The sequence below is a fragment of the Aethalodelphis obliquidens genome, unplaced genomic scaffold (genome assembly GCF_003676395.1).
Source record: "Aethalodelphis obliquidens isolate GAN/ISIS:26980383/991018 unplaced genomic scaffold, ASM367639v1 scaffold35, whole genome shotgun sequence".
NCBI classification, from domain to species: domain Eukaryota; kingdom Metazoa; phylum Chordata; class Mammalia; order Artiodactyla; family Delphinidae; genus Aethalodelphis; species Aethalodelphis obliquidens.
The window spans coordinates 12,980,577-12,996,323 of NW_020837979.1; the positions used below are offsets into that span (position 1 = coordinate 12,980,577).

The window sequence follows — 15,747 nt, forward strand, 5'->3', positions numbered from 1 at the left end:
GCGTCCGCTTGCGCCGCCGCTCTAAAGCTGTGGGCCGTACCACACGGGAGGCGTGCAAGGGAGCGGGAGAGGGTGGAGCAAGGACCCAATTGGTCCGAAGAGCTAAATAGGGAACTTTGGAGACAGCCCCAGAGATTTGAGAGCGCTACAACTACGCGCTCCGTAAACAAGAGGGTGGAAACCGTCCCGAACCACTCCGCCCAGAAACGGGGAAAACGAACCAATGGGCGCCGGGAATACGTAAGGAACAAACATCCTCCAATCCCTGGCCGAGGCGTAACCCTTCAGCCAATCCGAGACTAGGGGCCAAACCAATAGGCTCGCTGTTGGAGGGGGTGACTCGGAGAGCATCCCGGGAAGCAAGTCGTTTCTAGAAAGCCAAGAGGGAAAACAAGGCAGAAATAAAAAGGTCTATTTCCCGTAGGACTTCGCTCTAGCCCTGAGTTATTTCATCCCCCATCACTCCTGGGGGTACTGTCGTTCCGAAGTTCTGGAAGACCGACTTTCCACCCCGGAGGAAAAATCAAGCCTGGCCAGGAGTGGTGGGTGGTGCTGCAGGCGAGGGTCGCTAAAGAGAATGGAAGGCGGGGGTGATTCTGGGGCGGGAGAGGGGGGCTGCCTGCTGGCCGGGCGCGGTCCGCGGTGCTGTCTCGACTCTTGCGACACTTGGAAGGTCACACGCCTCACACCTCCACCCCCGCAGGCCTCGGCCCTTTGGCCCCTAGGCCTGGAGCCTCTCCTGACCGGTTGCCTCACCCCGCGTCTAATGCGGGCAGCTTCGCGGAATGCAAATTCGCGTCGGAGATCCTGACGGCCTGGCCCCTGCCTCTTCGGCGCCTTACTCCTTTGAATCGGATGGAGTAACCCCCTTTGCGTAAATCCTTTCCTTGACTTGCCGTGGCGCCTCCAACCTTGGCCTATACCTGCTTGCCCACTGAGCTGCACCTGCACGAGGAGCCAAGCTGGTTCTTGCTTCAGGGCCTCTGTCCTTAGCTTTTCTTTGGCCTTGGAAATCTCTTCCACCTTGTCATCCACCTTGTCATTAGCACACTTGTCCCACAGAGGGTCCTCCCCTGACCACACTAATGTATCTTCTACCCTCCCGCACTCCCTCCTCCATTGGATGTAATAAACTATATCATTTATTATAATACCTATTATACTACCAGTTTTATTCTTTTCGCTCTATTTATTAAAATCTGAAATGATCGGATTAAATTATTCGTTTACTTTTCTGTTTGCACCTCTTCAATAAAGTTCCACGAAGGCAGCCCCCTTGCCCGTCTTTTCTGTGCCTGGAACAGTGTCTGGCAACATAGTATGAAATCTTTTTTTTTTTTTTTAATTAAGGTAAAATCTCTTTGAGCCTCAATTTCCTTTTTTTATAATTTGGAAATAATCAGAATTAATAACACTTAACGTCATTGTTAGGAAAAGTAAGTGAGATAATTTGTGTCAACACCCAGAAGCACGTGATAACCACATGATAAATAGTGATGGTGGTTGTTACTGTTGTTGTCAGTTCCCAGGAGTAAATCTGAGATGGCAGTTTAAAGTCATGGAATCATGTTGGTCTAGCACCCAATCCTGTAATTTATTTCTTGGTAATTCTCAAGGGCAGCCCCAACGGTTGCTGTTACATATCTTCTTTCTCTTCCCCACCTAACCTGATTTCCTTTCTCCTTTCTTGGCAGGTGGCCCTGATTCCGGCTTCACTGAGAAAGTGAAAAACATCCAACTCCAGCACCCCCTGCCACTCTTCTCAAAGTATGTCTACCTGTAGCATCCATTTTGTTAACTGTTGTCAAATACCTAAAGGAAGAAGAGTCCCTTCTCCCTTCCTAAGCTGCCAGCTGACCTGGGGACATGGGGGAAACCTTCATGTAACCCTCCTCAAGCTGTTTCCCTTTTCCTCTCAGTCCTTCCATGGCCAAACTGCCCAAACAAATCCTCTGCACTTGTTCCTCCTGTTTCTCCAAGGATTTCCTTGATAAACTCAGTCACCCTTTTCTCACTCTTTTTTTCCTTGACCTCCGGAATGGGTTTCCGGGTGGGTTCACACCATCACTATTTATCATGCAACACATGAAAATTGTGCCTAACCTTCACTTTTAAAATTCTTCCTTCACCGTCAAGGCATTGCCATGGTATGGTTCCGTCACCCCTTCTCCCTTCCTGGCTCTTCTTTCTCGTTTAGTCACCTATGTGGATGAGCATTCGTCCCAGCTTCTATCCTCAACCTTCTCTTTTCCCTTTACCTGCTCTACTGTGAGAACACATTAAACTTGCCCCTCTCCAGCCTTGATGTGTCTCATAAACCAGCTTCACATTCCCCCCAACTAGCAAGGCATCATCATCCAGAGGACTCGTTACCTCCAGTCAACATGTCAGGAACAGAATCCGTATCTCCCTTCTACAACAGACTTTCCTCCTCTTGACTCCTCAGTTTTTGTCAGCATTACCTTAACTCTCCCATGTTCCTCTGCCACTTCACCATCCTCATCATTAACTTACCTCTAGGATTCTTGAAAACCTTTTCCCCATCAGATTTCTTGACTCCACTAACCTGTTTCCATTGCCAACTACATCCTTCTCAAGATCCGTCTACTAAGTCAGCTGCTTTCAGTCACCCCAGAATTATTGGTGCTTCCCAGGATTTTGTCCTCATCAGTATCCCTAAGGATAAAGATTGTCTCACTCCCTTTTCCATTCACCCTCCACATGTTCTGTTGAGTCTAACTTCCTAATGTCTTAAATGAGGCTTTTTAGTTTCTACATCCTTCACCTTCCTTAGTACTTTTGACATGTTTCCAAGGTTATAATTGCTTCTCTTACCTGCCTTTATCTCTTACCTCTACAGTCCCACCAGGTGACTCTTCATTCCCCTCAAAAGGTTGTTATAAGAATTAAATCAGACAATCCATGTAAGGCACTCAATATAATAATGCCTGCCATATGGTAAGAGCTATTATTATCCACTGAACAGAAGTAATCACGACTCCCCATTACTTGCAGCTTCAAATCCTAATTCTCAGCTGCATGGTCTGCCCAGCATAGTGACACATCACAATCCCCCATCCAAACACTGGGCACTTTCATACTTTCAAGGTGAGCTGAGTACAGCTTCTTCATGCTTTTTCTTCTTCTAGAATGCTTTTCTTTATTCTCAGCTACTCAGATCCTCCCCTTTCTTCAAGTAACAGGACAATTCCTATTACTACTGATACCTTTCACTATTGATACCTTTTTCCAGATCTTGGTCTACCACTCCCCAATATGGTAGTCATCAGCCATATGTAGCTATTTAAAATTTTAATTAAAAAATTTTTAAATTCATTTTCTCAATTGTACTAACCACATTTCAACTACTCAGTAACCACACATGGCTAGTAGCTACTGTCTTAATCAGCACAGTATGAACATTTTCATTGCTGTAGAAAGTTCAGTTGAACAGTACTGATCTAGACCATGACCATAGTAAAGTTACCAGCCACTCCTTTAACTGCTGGAGGACTTCACTGTTCAGTCATTTAATGCTTAAATGCATACTGCCCCTGTATTTTTAGTTAACTTTTCCAATGTGTACCTTGTTTTCTCAACTAGATTGTTAGCACCTAGGTCAGGGCTGACTTTTCTTTCCTCTCCTATGATTTAATCAACACAGAAAAAGTGCTCTAGGTATTTGTTAAAGGAAAGAAAATAAACAAGAGGAGAAGAGGCCTCAAATTTAACCGAGGAGAGAAAAATAGTAATTTTAAGGGCAGAGATCTTTACGTCCTCTCCTTACTTTGTATTGGCCCTTCCTACCCAGTGCACAATTGCTTTAAGCCTAAACCTTGATTTCTCAGAGAAGGGTCTGTAGAAGCAACAACCGAAAAAGTCCATTTTCAGAACAACTGCAAATTATTTTTCTATGATTGCATTTTTACCACACAACAAAAAATAATTCACTCACACACGAACACCAACCAGCCAACAAACAAAAACCCCATCCAGTATCAAATGGACTCCTGCCCCATATTTTGTTCAGTCTAGAGAACCTTTCATTTGCAATTATTCTGGTCTTTGCATTGGTCCTCCCCTCCACTCCAGATTCCTTTCTCTGTAACATTTAAGAAAACAATCCAAAGAAAGAACGAAGAGGGGAAAAACCCCTTTGTCTTATGACCAAAATACATGTTCATTGTAAGAAAATCAGAAAATACAAATAGGTGAACAGAAATAATCAACCCGTGAAATCCCAAGACCCAGAAAAAAAAAATCAGTTTTAACATCTGGGGTGAATGTCCAGAGTTTTTCCTGCATATACACATAGACCCATATGTGAAGGGTAGCCCTCGTTATATGTAACTATTTTGTAAACCACTTTTACTGTCCACTTAACATTTCTCTAACAAAAAGAAGTTTTTAGAACTGCTCATGCCATCTTTTTGAAATGTTTAATAGTTAACTATAACTTAGCATTCACCCTTATTCTCATATGTACTCTTTTCATTTTGACTTATTCTTAGCTTGAAACTAGACAGAGACAAGACAGAAAAAGTCAAAATTTCATCTTTCAGATTTGAGAATCTGTTAAAAAACTGCTTTAAAAATATGCTTTTATGCAAAATGCACTTTCAGATATGAGTAAGAAAGACTATGTTTATAATTATAAAAAAACAGACCTTGTTTAAGAGACCTTGCTCATTTACTGACTGTTCTAGCTGACAGCCAATATGAAAGTAAGGTTAAATTGACAAAATGCATTATTATGAAATGCTGGATTACAAAAAATAACATTCCTTTTCATCGTTTCTTTAAAAATCAATTTTTATCATTTTTAAGCCAAAAAAATAATCTCCACATGGACATTTCTGGAAATTGCTACTAAGAATAATTTAAGAAATGGGTGAACTTCCCTGGTAGCGCAGTGGTTAAGAATATGCCTGCCAATGCAGGGGACACGGGTTCGATCCCTGGTCTGGGAAGATCCCACATGCCCCGGAGCAACTAAGCCCGTGCGCCACAACTACTGAGCCTGTGCTCTAGAGCCCACAAGCCACAGTTACTGAAGCCCGTGCGTTTAAAGCCTGTGCACCGCAACAAGAGAAGCCACAGCAATGAGAAGCCCGCGCACCTCAACGAAGAGTAGCCCCAACTCACCTCAACTGGAGAAAGCTCGCGAGCAGCAACGAAAACCCAACGCAGTCAAAAATAAAATTAAAAAAAAGAAATGGGTGAAAGCATAACTACTAGCAAAAAATATTGATCTGAATGTTTTTCACTTCTTTTATATCTCCTCTGTGGTTCGGGGCATATTGCCACTTACATGCCTGTTTGCCGACATGGATGATACTTGCCTACCATAATGACCTACTGTTAGGGATTGGACAGGCAGTGTTGACAATAATGCCTTTCCTTCTGTATCCATTACCACCTTCTTTCCGCATCACTAATGTTTGTAGGAGACAGCCTCTCTCACCAGCAAAGCCCACCCCAATGTAGCCTTCACCCCTTCTGTAAGCCACTCACTGGTTGCCTTCTAGTTTAGATACCCCCTTATAGATCTCGACGAGGATGATATGTAGGCATTGCCCTCGTATATGACGTCCCGTAGGGAGGTATTTACACCTTTTGGACCTGCTCCCTCAAGTTGTATTGGTCTGAATCTTTTTCTTTTTGGAATCCTGGTGTCTTTCTTTACTTTGTTTCCTGCTCACTCTTTTGTGTGGTTTACCAGGTCAGGTGTAACCAGAAGGGTGTTAGCACTGTAACCCTGAAGTAATTCATTCAACCCCTCTCAGGCTCAGTTTCCTTATATGTAAAATGAGAAGCTTGAAATAGATGACCTTTAAGTCCCTTCCAGTTCTAGAATTACAGAGATGTCAGTGTTTATTAAGCAACATGTGAGGTGCTACACAGCCAAACAGGAATGGGTAGATGCACCCTCCCTGCTTTTGAAATCTTTGATTCTGAATCATTACTTCCTCATTATGGAAATGCAATGGGTTCCCCCCAACCCCGGCTTTGTTTGTTTATCCTAGTAATAATAATAGCTGTCATTTATTGAGTGCTTACAATATGCCAGGCACTTTGCTTTAAATGTGTGATTATCCAAAGCAATCTTTTGAAGTAAATATTATTTTTATCCGTATTTTACAGATGAAGAAACTGAGGCAGAGAGGAATTAAGTAATTTCTCAAAGATTACACAGCTAATACACAGTGGAGCTGGAGTTTGAATTTGAGTCTGTCTGACTCCAAAACCCATAAGCAGTGTACCTCAAAAAAGCAAAATTATGCTCCATGATTACTTGTTAACATGGGGTTTCTAATAAAACAAAAGATCATTTATCCTAAGTAGTGTGGTTAGGTAATAGGAGTCTAGGGCTAAAATTCACAAAAATTGTAACATTTCTACTTAAGATTCTTTGGTAAGAATCTTAACCAAACAGCCTTTATTTTTTTTTTAAATAACAGTATCTACTTCACCCACCTTGCAACATCTCTGAGTTATATATATTTATTTATAAAGTAATACAAATATGTTTTCAATAGTAAATGCATACATGTAATTAGTAAATGTATAAGAATATATATGTATATGTAGATATATAGAGAGTACTCTGTAAACCATGAAGCCCTATAAAAATTTGGGGTGCTGTTATTTCCTCTTATTATGTATGCATTTGATTCATCTGTTTATGTATCTTACTATGCCTCTCTTCAGGGCAGAGTCTAGGTTGTAAAGATTCATGACTTTTGACAACCTGGGGGAGACTCCAGATAGTAAACTAAGCAAGTGCTTAAAAATGGCCTTTTGAGACTTCCAGTTCCACAAACGTGAAGTAATCCCATTCCTCCAGGCTGTTCCTAAAAAACTCTGGACATAGCACAGAAAACAAACATAGGAATGTTTTGAAAGGTAGGAAGAACATACATAGGAACAAACATAGGAATGTTTTGAAAGGTAGGAAGAAGTTGGGCTGCATAGGGGTCTTGGCACTTGAGAAATGCCATGGTGGTAAATTCACAGGTTTCCTCTCATATCTCAGATGGGGCACTGCAGAAGCCTTCAACCCAGCACCACAAATAGGCACAGACAAAAGCTCCAAGAAAAGCCCTCACCAACGAATGGAAAAAAGAATGGCCTAACAATGAAAACTTTGTTGGCAATATCCGTCCTACTCCAGCCAAACACACAAAAAATTGTATCCTCTCCCCCTAGCATGGTATCAGCAGAGCTGAGCAGGGACTTAATTTCCACTCAACCCCTTTAATCCATGGACGTAGAGGCAGCACTCCAATTCCTCTGCAGGATGGTTTTGGCAGGGCTGAGTCAGGAAGCTGATCTTCCATCTCCTGCCTGGCAAAAGCAGGTGGTGCTCCAATTCCCCCAGCAAGTGGTATCAAACACGTTGAGCAGGGAGCTGAACTTACAGCCCCATTAAGAGGCAAAAAGACAGTGGGAGTTGGCGCCCCGAGTGCACTGGGAAGTTGTCAGTGGAGCAAGGGGAGTGCTGAACTTCCACCCCACCTATTTGCGACAAGGCAGCATGAGTCAGTGCTCCACTTTTGCCGAGGTGGTGTTGGCAGGGCTTAGAGAGAAACTAAACATACATACCCAGCCGCCCATATGCTAAATCTCAACAGGGGACTGCCTGCTAAAGAATAAGGAAAAAGAAGACGAAAATGAAGTGTGATCCAGAGCTTTGTTAATATGCTATCAAGAATGTCCACTATCCAATTTTTCTAAAAAATTACTCATCCAACAACCAGGAAAATCACAACATGAATGAGAAAAGACAATCAATAGATGCCAACAATGAGATGAATCAAATGTTGGAATTATCTGATAATTATGTTAAAGCTATCAAAAAAATACTTCAATCATTTACAGACTTTCTTGAAACTGAAGACAAATAATTCAGCAAAGATATAGAAATTATTTAAAAAAATGAAATGGAAATGATAGAACTGAAAAATACATAAGTAAAATTAAAAACTTGCTGTTGGGCTTCCCTGGTGGTGCAGTGGTTGGGAGTCCGCCTGCCAATGCAGGGGACACAGGTTCCCCGGTCCGGGAAGATCCCACATGCCGCGGAGCAGCTGGGCCCGTGAACCATGGCTGCTGGGCCTGCGTGTCCGGAGCCTGTGCTCCGCAACAGGAGAGGCCGAAACAGTAAAAGGCAGGGGCACCGAAAAAAAAAAAAAAAAAAAAAAAAAAAAAATTGCTGTTTGGGCTCAATAATAGAGTGAAGATAGCAGAGGATAGAATCAGTGAACTTGAGGAACAAACCAGTAGAACTTACGCACTCTGAAAAACAGAGAGAAAATAGTCTGGAATAAAATGGACAGAGTCTCAGTGACTGTGGGGTGTTTTGTTTTTTAAAGTAACAATCATATCACTGTAGTCACAGAAGGAGAGGAGAATGAAAGGAAGACTTAAAAAGTATTCAAAGAAATAATAGCTGAAAACTTCCCTAACTTGGCAAAAGATATAAACCTACGAATTCAAGTTGAACAAATACCAAATACTGTTAGATAAACCCAAAGAGTTCTACTCCAAGACATATGACAGTTAAACTTCTGAAAAATAAAAAGAAAATATCTTGAAAACAGCCAGAAAGAAATGACACCATTTTGTATAGGGGAAAACCAAAACAAATTGCAACAGATTTCTCACCTGAACCACAGAGGCCAGGAGGAAGTGGCACATTTTTCTTTTTTATTTTGAATTTTAGAATTTTTTAATTTTTTTACACAGCAGGTTCTTATTAGTTATCCATTTCATACATATTAGTGTATATGTGTCAATCCCAATCTCCCAATTCATCACACCACCACCACCACTCCCCCTGACACTTTCCCCCCTTGGTGTCCATACGTTTGTTCCCTATATCTGTGTCTCTATTTCTGCCCTGCAAACCGGTTCATCTGTACCATTTTTCTAGGTTCCACATATATTCATTAATATGATATTTGTTTTTCTAACTTATTTCACTGTGTATGACATAGATCCAGCCACATCTCTACATTTCATTCCTTTTTGTGGGTGAGTAATATTCCATTGTATATACGTACCACTTCTTCTTTATCCATTCGTCTGTCAGTGGTCATTTAGGTTGCTTCCATGACCTGGCTATTGTAAATAGTGCTGCAATGAACATTGGCTTGCATGTGTCTTTCTGAATTATGGTTTTCCCTGAGTATATGCCCGGTAGTGGGATTGCTGGGTCACATGGTAATTCTATTTTTAGTTTTTTAAGAAACCTCCATACTGTTCTCCATAGTGGCTGTATCAATTTACATTCCCACCAACAGTATAAGAGGGTTCCCTTTTCTCCACACCCTCTCCAGCATTTGTTGTTTGTAGATTTTCTGATGATACGCATTCTAACCGATGTGAGGTAATACCTCATTGTAGTTTTGATTTGCATTTTTCTAATAATTAGTGATGTTGAGCAGCTTTTCATGTGCTTATTGGCCATCTGTACGTCTTCTTTGGCGAAAAGTCTATTTAGATCTTCAGCCCATTTTTTGATTGGGTTCTTTGTTTTTTTAATATTGAGCTACATGAGATGTTTATATATTTTGGAGATTAATCCTTTGTCTGTTGATTTGTTTGCAAATATTTTCTCCCATTCTGAGGGTTGTCTTTTTGTCTTGTTTATGGTTTCCTTTGCTGTGCAAAAGCTTTTAAGTTTCATTCGGTCCCATTTGTTTATTTTTTGTTTTTATTTCCATTACTCTGGGAGGTGGGTCAAAAAGGATCTTGCTGTGATTTATGTCAAAGAGTGTTCTTCCTATGTTTTCCGCTAAGAGTTTTATAGTGTCCGGTCTTACACTTAGGTCCTTAATCCATTTTGAATTCATTTTGTGTATGGTGTTAGGGAGTGTTCTAATTTCATGCTTTTACATGTAGCTGTCCAGTTTTCCCAGCACCACTTATTGAAGAGACTGTCCTTTCTCCATTGTATATCCTTGCCTCCTTTTTCGTAGATTAGTTGACCATAGGTGTGTGGGTTTATCTCTGGGCTTTCTATCCTGTTCCATTGATCTATATTTCTGTTTTTCTGCCAGTACTATATTGTCTTGCTTACTGTAGCTTTGTAGTCTGAGGTCAGGAAGTCTGATTCCTCCAGCTCCGTTTTTTTCCCTCAAGACTGCTTTGGCTGTTCGGGGTCTTTTGTGTCTCCATATAAATTTTAAGATTTTTTGTTCTAGTTCTGTAAAGAATGCCACTGGTAATTTGATAGGGATTGCATTGAATCTGTAGATTGCTTTGGGTAATATAGTCATTTTCACAATGTTGGTTCTTCCAATCCAAGAACATGGTATATCTCTCCATCTGTTGGTATCATCTTTAATTTCTTTCATCAGTGTCTTATAGTTTTCTGCATACAGGTCTTTTGTCTCCCTAGGTAGGTTTATTCCTAGGTATTTTATTCTTTTTGTTGCAGTGGTAAATGGGCGTGTTTCCTTAATTTCTCTTTCATATTTTTCATCATTAGTGTATAGGAATGCAAGAGATTTCTGTGCATTAATTCTGTATCCTGCAACTTTACCACATTCATTGATTAGCTCTAGTAGTTTTCTGGTGGCACCTTTAGGATTCTCTATGTATAGTATCATGTCACCTGCAAACAGTGAAAGTTTTACTTCTTCTTTTCCAATTTGGATTCCTTTTATTTCTTTTTCTTCTCTGATTACTGTGGCTAGCACTTCCAAAACTACGTTGATTAATAGTGGCAAGAGTGGACACCCTTATCTTGTTCCTGATCTTAGAGGAACTGCTTTCAGTTTTTCACCATTAAGAATAATGTTTGCTGTGGGTTTGTCATATATGGCCTTTATTAAGTTGAGGTAGGTTCCCTCTATGCCCACTTTCTGGAGAGTTTTTATCATAAATGGGTGTTGAATTTTGTCAAAAGCTTTTTCTGCATCTGTTGAGATGATCATATGGTTTTAATTCTTCAATTTGTTAATATGGTGTATCACATTGATTGATTTGCATATATTGAAGAATCCTTGCATCCCTGGGATAAATCCCACTTGATCATGGTATATGATCCTTTTAATGTGTGTTGGATTCTGTTTGCTAGTATTTTGTTGAGGATTTTTGCATCTATATTCATCAGTGATATTGCTCTGTCATTTTCTTTTTTTGTACTGTCTTTGTCTGGTTTTGGTATCAGGGTGATGGTGGCCTCATAGAATGAGTTTGGGAGTGTTCCATCATCTGCAGTTTTTTGGAATAGTTTGAGAAGGATGGGTGTTAGCTCTTCTCTAAATGTTTGATAGAATTCACCTGTGAAGCCATCTGGTCCTGGACTTTTTTGTTGGAAGATTTTTAATCACAGTTTCAATTTCATTACTTGTGATTGGTCTGTTCATATTTTCTGTTTCTTCCTGGTTCAGTCTTAGAAGGTTATCCCTTTCTAAGAATTTGTCCATTTCTTCCAGGTTGTCCATTTTATTGGCATAGAGTTGCTTGTAGTAGTCTCTTAGGGTGCTTTGTATTTCTGTGGTGTCTGTTGTAACTTCTCCTTTTTCATTTCTAATTTTATTGATTTGAGTCCTCCCTCTTTTTCTTGATGAGTCTGACTAATGGTTTATCAATTTTGTTTACCTTCTGAAAGAACCAGCTTTTAGTTTTATGGATCTTTGCTATTGTTTTCTTTGTTTCTATTTCATTTATTTCTACTCTGATCTTTATGATTTCTTTTCTTCTACTCCCTTTGGGTTTTGTTTGCTCTTCTCTCTCTAGCTCCTTTAGGTGTAAGGTTAGATTACTTCTTTGAGATTTTTCTTGTTTCTTGAGGTAGGTTGTACTGCTATAAACTTCCCTCTTAGAACTGCTTTTGCTGCATCCCATAGGTTTTGGATCATTGTGTTTTCATTGTCATTTGTCTCAAGGTATTTTTTGATTTCCTCTTTGATTTCTTCAGTGATCTCTCGGTTATTTAGTAATGTATTGTTTAGCCTCCACGTGTTTGTGTTTTTAAAATTTTTCCCTGTAATTGATTTCTAATCTCATAGTGTTGTGGTCAGAAAAGATGCTTGATATTATTTCAGTTTTCTTAAATTTACTGAGGTTTGATTTGTGACCCAAGATGTGATCTATCCTGGAGATGATCCATGTGCACTTGAGAAGAAAGTGTAATCTGCTCTTTTTGGATGGAATGTCCTATAAATATCAATTAAATCTATCTGGTCTATTGTGTCATTTAAAGCTTGTGTTGCCTTATTAATTTTCTGTCTAGATGATCTGTCCATTGGTGTAAGTGAGGTGTTAAGGTCCCCCACTATTATTGTGTTACTGTTGATTTCCTCTTTTATAGCTGTTAACAGTTGCCTTATGTATTGAGGTGCTCCAGTGTTGGCTGCACATATATTTATAATTGTTATATCTTTTTCTTGGAGTGATCCCTTGATCATTATGTAGTGTCCTTCCTTGTCTCTTGTAAAATTCTTTATTTTAAAATCTATTTTATCTGATATGAGTATTGCTACTCCAGCTTTCTTTTGAATTCCATTTACATGGAATATCTTTTTCCATCCCCTCACTTTCAGTCTGTATGAGTCCCTAGGTCTGAAGTGGGTCTCTTGTAGACAGCATGTATATGGGTCTTGTTTTTGTATCCATTCAGCCAGCCTGTGTCTTTTGGTTGGAGCATTTAATCCATTCATGTTTAAGATATTTATCGATATGTATGTTCCTGTTACCATTTTCTTAATTGTTATGGGTTTGTTTTTGTAGGTCCTTTTCTTCTCTTGTGTTTCCCACTTAAAGAAGGTCCTTTAGCATTTGTTGTAGAGCTGGTTTGGTGGTGCTGAATTCTCTTAGCTTCTGCTTGTCTTCAAAGATTTTGATTTCTCTGTCGAATCTGAATGGGAGCTTTGCCAGGTAGAGTAATCTTGGTTGTAGGTTCTCCTCTTTGATCACTTTAAATATATCATGCCACTCCCTTCTGGCTTGTAGAGCTTCTACTGAGAAATCAGTTGTTAACCTTATGGGAGTTCCCTTGTATGTTGTTTGTCATTTTTCCCTTGTTGCTTTCAATAATTTTTCTTTGTCTTTAATTTTTGTCAATTTGATTACTATGTGTCTCAACGTGTTTCTCCTTGGGTTTATCCTGCTTGGGACTCTCTGTGCTTCCTGGACTTGGGTGGCTGTTTCCTTTCCTATGTTAGGGAAGTTTTTGACTATAATCTCTTCAAATATTTTCTTGGGTCCTTTCTCTCTCTCTTCTCCTTCTGGGACCCCTATAATGCGAATGTTGTTGCGTTTAATGTTGTCCCAGAGGTCTCTTAGGCTGTCTTCATTTCTTTTCATTCTTATTTCTTTATTCTGTTCTGCAGCAGTGAATTCTACCATTCTGTCTTCCAGGTCACTTATTCATTCTTCTGCCTCAATTATTCTGTTATTGATTCCTTCTAGTGTATTTTTCATTGCAGTTATTGTATTGTTCATCTGTTTGTTTGTTCTTTAATTCTACTAGGTGTTTTTTCTTTAATTCTTCTACGTCTTTGTTAAACATTTCTTGCAACTTCTCGATCTTTGCCTGTTTTCTTTTTCTGCGGTCCTGGATCATCTTCACTATAATTATTCGGAATTCTTTTTCTGGAGGTTTCCTACCTCTACTTCATTTAGTTGTTTTTCTGGGGTTTTATCTTGTTCCTTCATCTGGTACAATGTCCTCTGCCTTTTCATCTTGTCTGTCTTTCTGTGAATGAATTTTTTGTTCCACAGGCAGGATTGTAGTTCTTCTTGCTTCTGCTGTCTGCCCTCTGGTGGATGAGGCTATCTAAGAGGCTTGTGCAAGTTTCCTGATGGGAGGGACTGGTGGTGGGTAGAGCTGGGTGTTGTTCTGGTGGGCAGAGCTCAGTAAAACTTTAATCCACTTGTCTGCTGATGGGTGGGGCTGGGTTCCCTCCCTGTTAGTTGTTTGGCCTGAGGCGACCCAACACTGGAGCGTACCTGGCCCTTTGGTGGGGTTAATGGTGACTCTGGGAGAGCTCCTGCCAAGGAGTACTTCCCAGAACTTCTGCTGTCAGTGACCTTGTCCTCACATTGAGCCACCGCCACCCCCTGCCTCTGCAGGAGACCCTCCAACACTAGCAAGTAGGTCTGGTTCAGTCTCCTATGGGGTCACTGCTCCTTTCCCTGGGTCCCGATGTGCACACTACTTTGTGTGTGCCCTCCAAGAGTGGAGTCTCTGTTTCCCCCGGTCCTGTTGGAGTCCTGCAATCAAATCCTGCTAGCCTTCAAAGTCAGATTCTCTAGGAATCCCTCCTCCCATTGCCAGACCCCCAGGTTGGAAAGCCTGACGTGGGGCTCAGAACCCTCACTCCAGTGGTGGACTTCTGTGGTATAAGTGTTTTCCAGTTTGTGAGTCACCCACCCAGCAGTTATGGGATTTGATTTTATTGTGATTGCGCCCCTCCTACCATCTCACTGTGGCTTCTGCTTTGTCTTTGGATGTGGGGTGTCTTTTCTGGTGAGTTCCAGTGTCTTCCTGTCGATGACCGTTCAGCAGTTAGTTGTGATTCCAGTGCTCTCCCAAGAGGGACTGAGCACACGTCCTTCTATTCCACCATCTTGAACCAATCTTGGCACAACATTTTTCAGGTACTAAAAGGAAAGGATTGTCAATGCAGAATTCTATGTCCAGTGAAAATATTTTTCAGTAATGAAAGGGAAATCTTGGCATTCTTGTTGAAGGAAAATGAGGAGAATTTGTCACCCGCAGACATACCAAAAAGAATATTTTCCAAACAAAGAAAACAAAAAAGAAAATTGGAACATCAGAAAAAAAGAAGGAACATAATAAGCAAAAATACTGGTATGTACTATAGACTTTCCTTCTCTTCTTGGGTTTTCTAAATTTCTAAATTTACAGTGCAAGCAAAAATTATAATACTGTTTGATGTGGTTCTAAATGTATGTAGAGTAAGTGTTTAAGACAATTATATTAAGAGGGAGGGCAACACATAAAGGGAGATAAGCTTTCTATACTTAACTTGAATTGGTAAAAGGACACTAGTAGACTGTGATAAGTATGTATAGTGTTATACCTAGAGCAACCACTAAAAAAAAAATTTGCAAAGAGTAAAATTAAAAATACTATAGATAAGGGGAAAATGGGGAGTTACTGCTTAAGGGGTACGGAGTTTCTGTTTGGGATGATGAAAAAGTTACTGAAATGAATAGTGGTGATGGCTGTACGACACAGTGTACTGAGTTGCATATTTAAAATGATTAAATATGGGAAATTTTATGTTATGTATATTTTGCCAAAATTTTAAGCATAGGTAATTAAAATAGCTAATTAAAAAAAAACATAGCAGTGGTAATCATTTTGCAATATATAAGTGTATCAAATCAACATGTTGTACATCTTAAACTTACAGAATGTTATATATCAATTATATCTTTGTAAAGTTGGGGAAAAACACTATAGATAAATCAAAATGTAATTCTTCCAAAATGTTCAAGTAGGAACTTCCCTGGTGGCACAGTGGTTAACAATCTGCCTGCCAGTGCAGGGGACACAGGTTTGAGCCCTGGTCAGGGAAGATCTCACATGCCGCAGAGCAACTAAACCCATACACAACTACTGAGCCTGTGCTCTAGAGCCCATGAGCCACACCTACTGAGCCCACATTCCACAACTGCTGAAGCCCACGCACCTAGAGCCCATGCTCCACAACAAGATAAGCCACCGCAATGAGAAGCCTGCGCACTGCAACGAAGAGTAGC

General features: G+C 40.3%; 1 long non-coding RNA gene across 2 annotated transcripts; it reads left to right on the forward strand.

Moving 5' to 3' along the window:
* The first annotated feature begins 15 nt into the window (after positions 1–15).
* LOC113632156 (uncharacterized) lies at positions 16–15,526 on the forward strand. 2 transcript variants are annotated; one of them, XR_003437705.1, is made up of 3 exons: positions 16–542; positions 1,695–1,767; positions 14,710–15,526. It is a non-coding gene; the product is annotated as an uncharacterized LOC113632156 (long non-coding RNA). The 2 variants fall into 2 exon arrangements; XR_003437706.1 differs by lacking the exon at positions 14,710–15,526 and adding an exon at positions 4,828–4,993.
* The last annotated feature ends 221 nt before the right edge of the window (positions 15,527–15,747 follow it).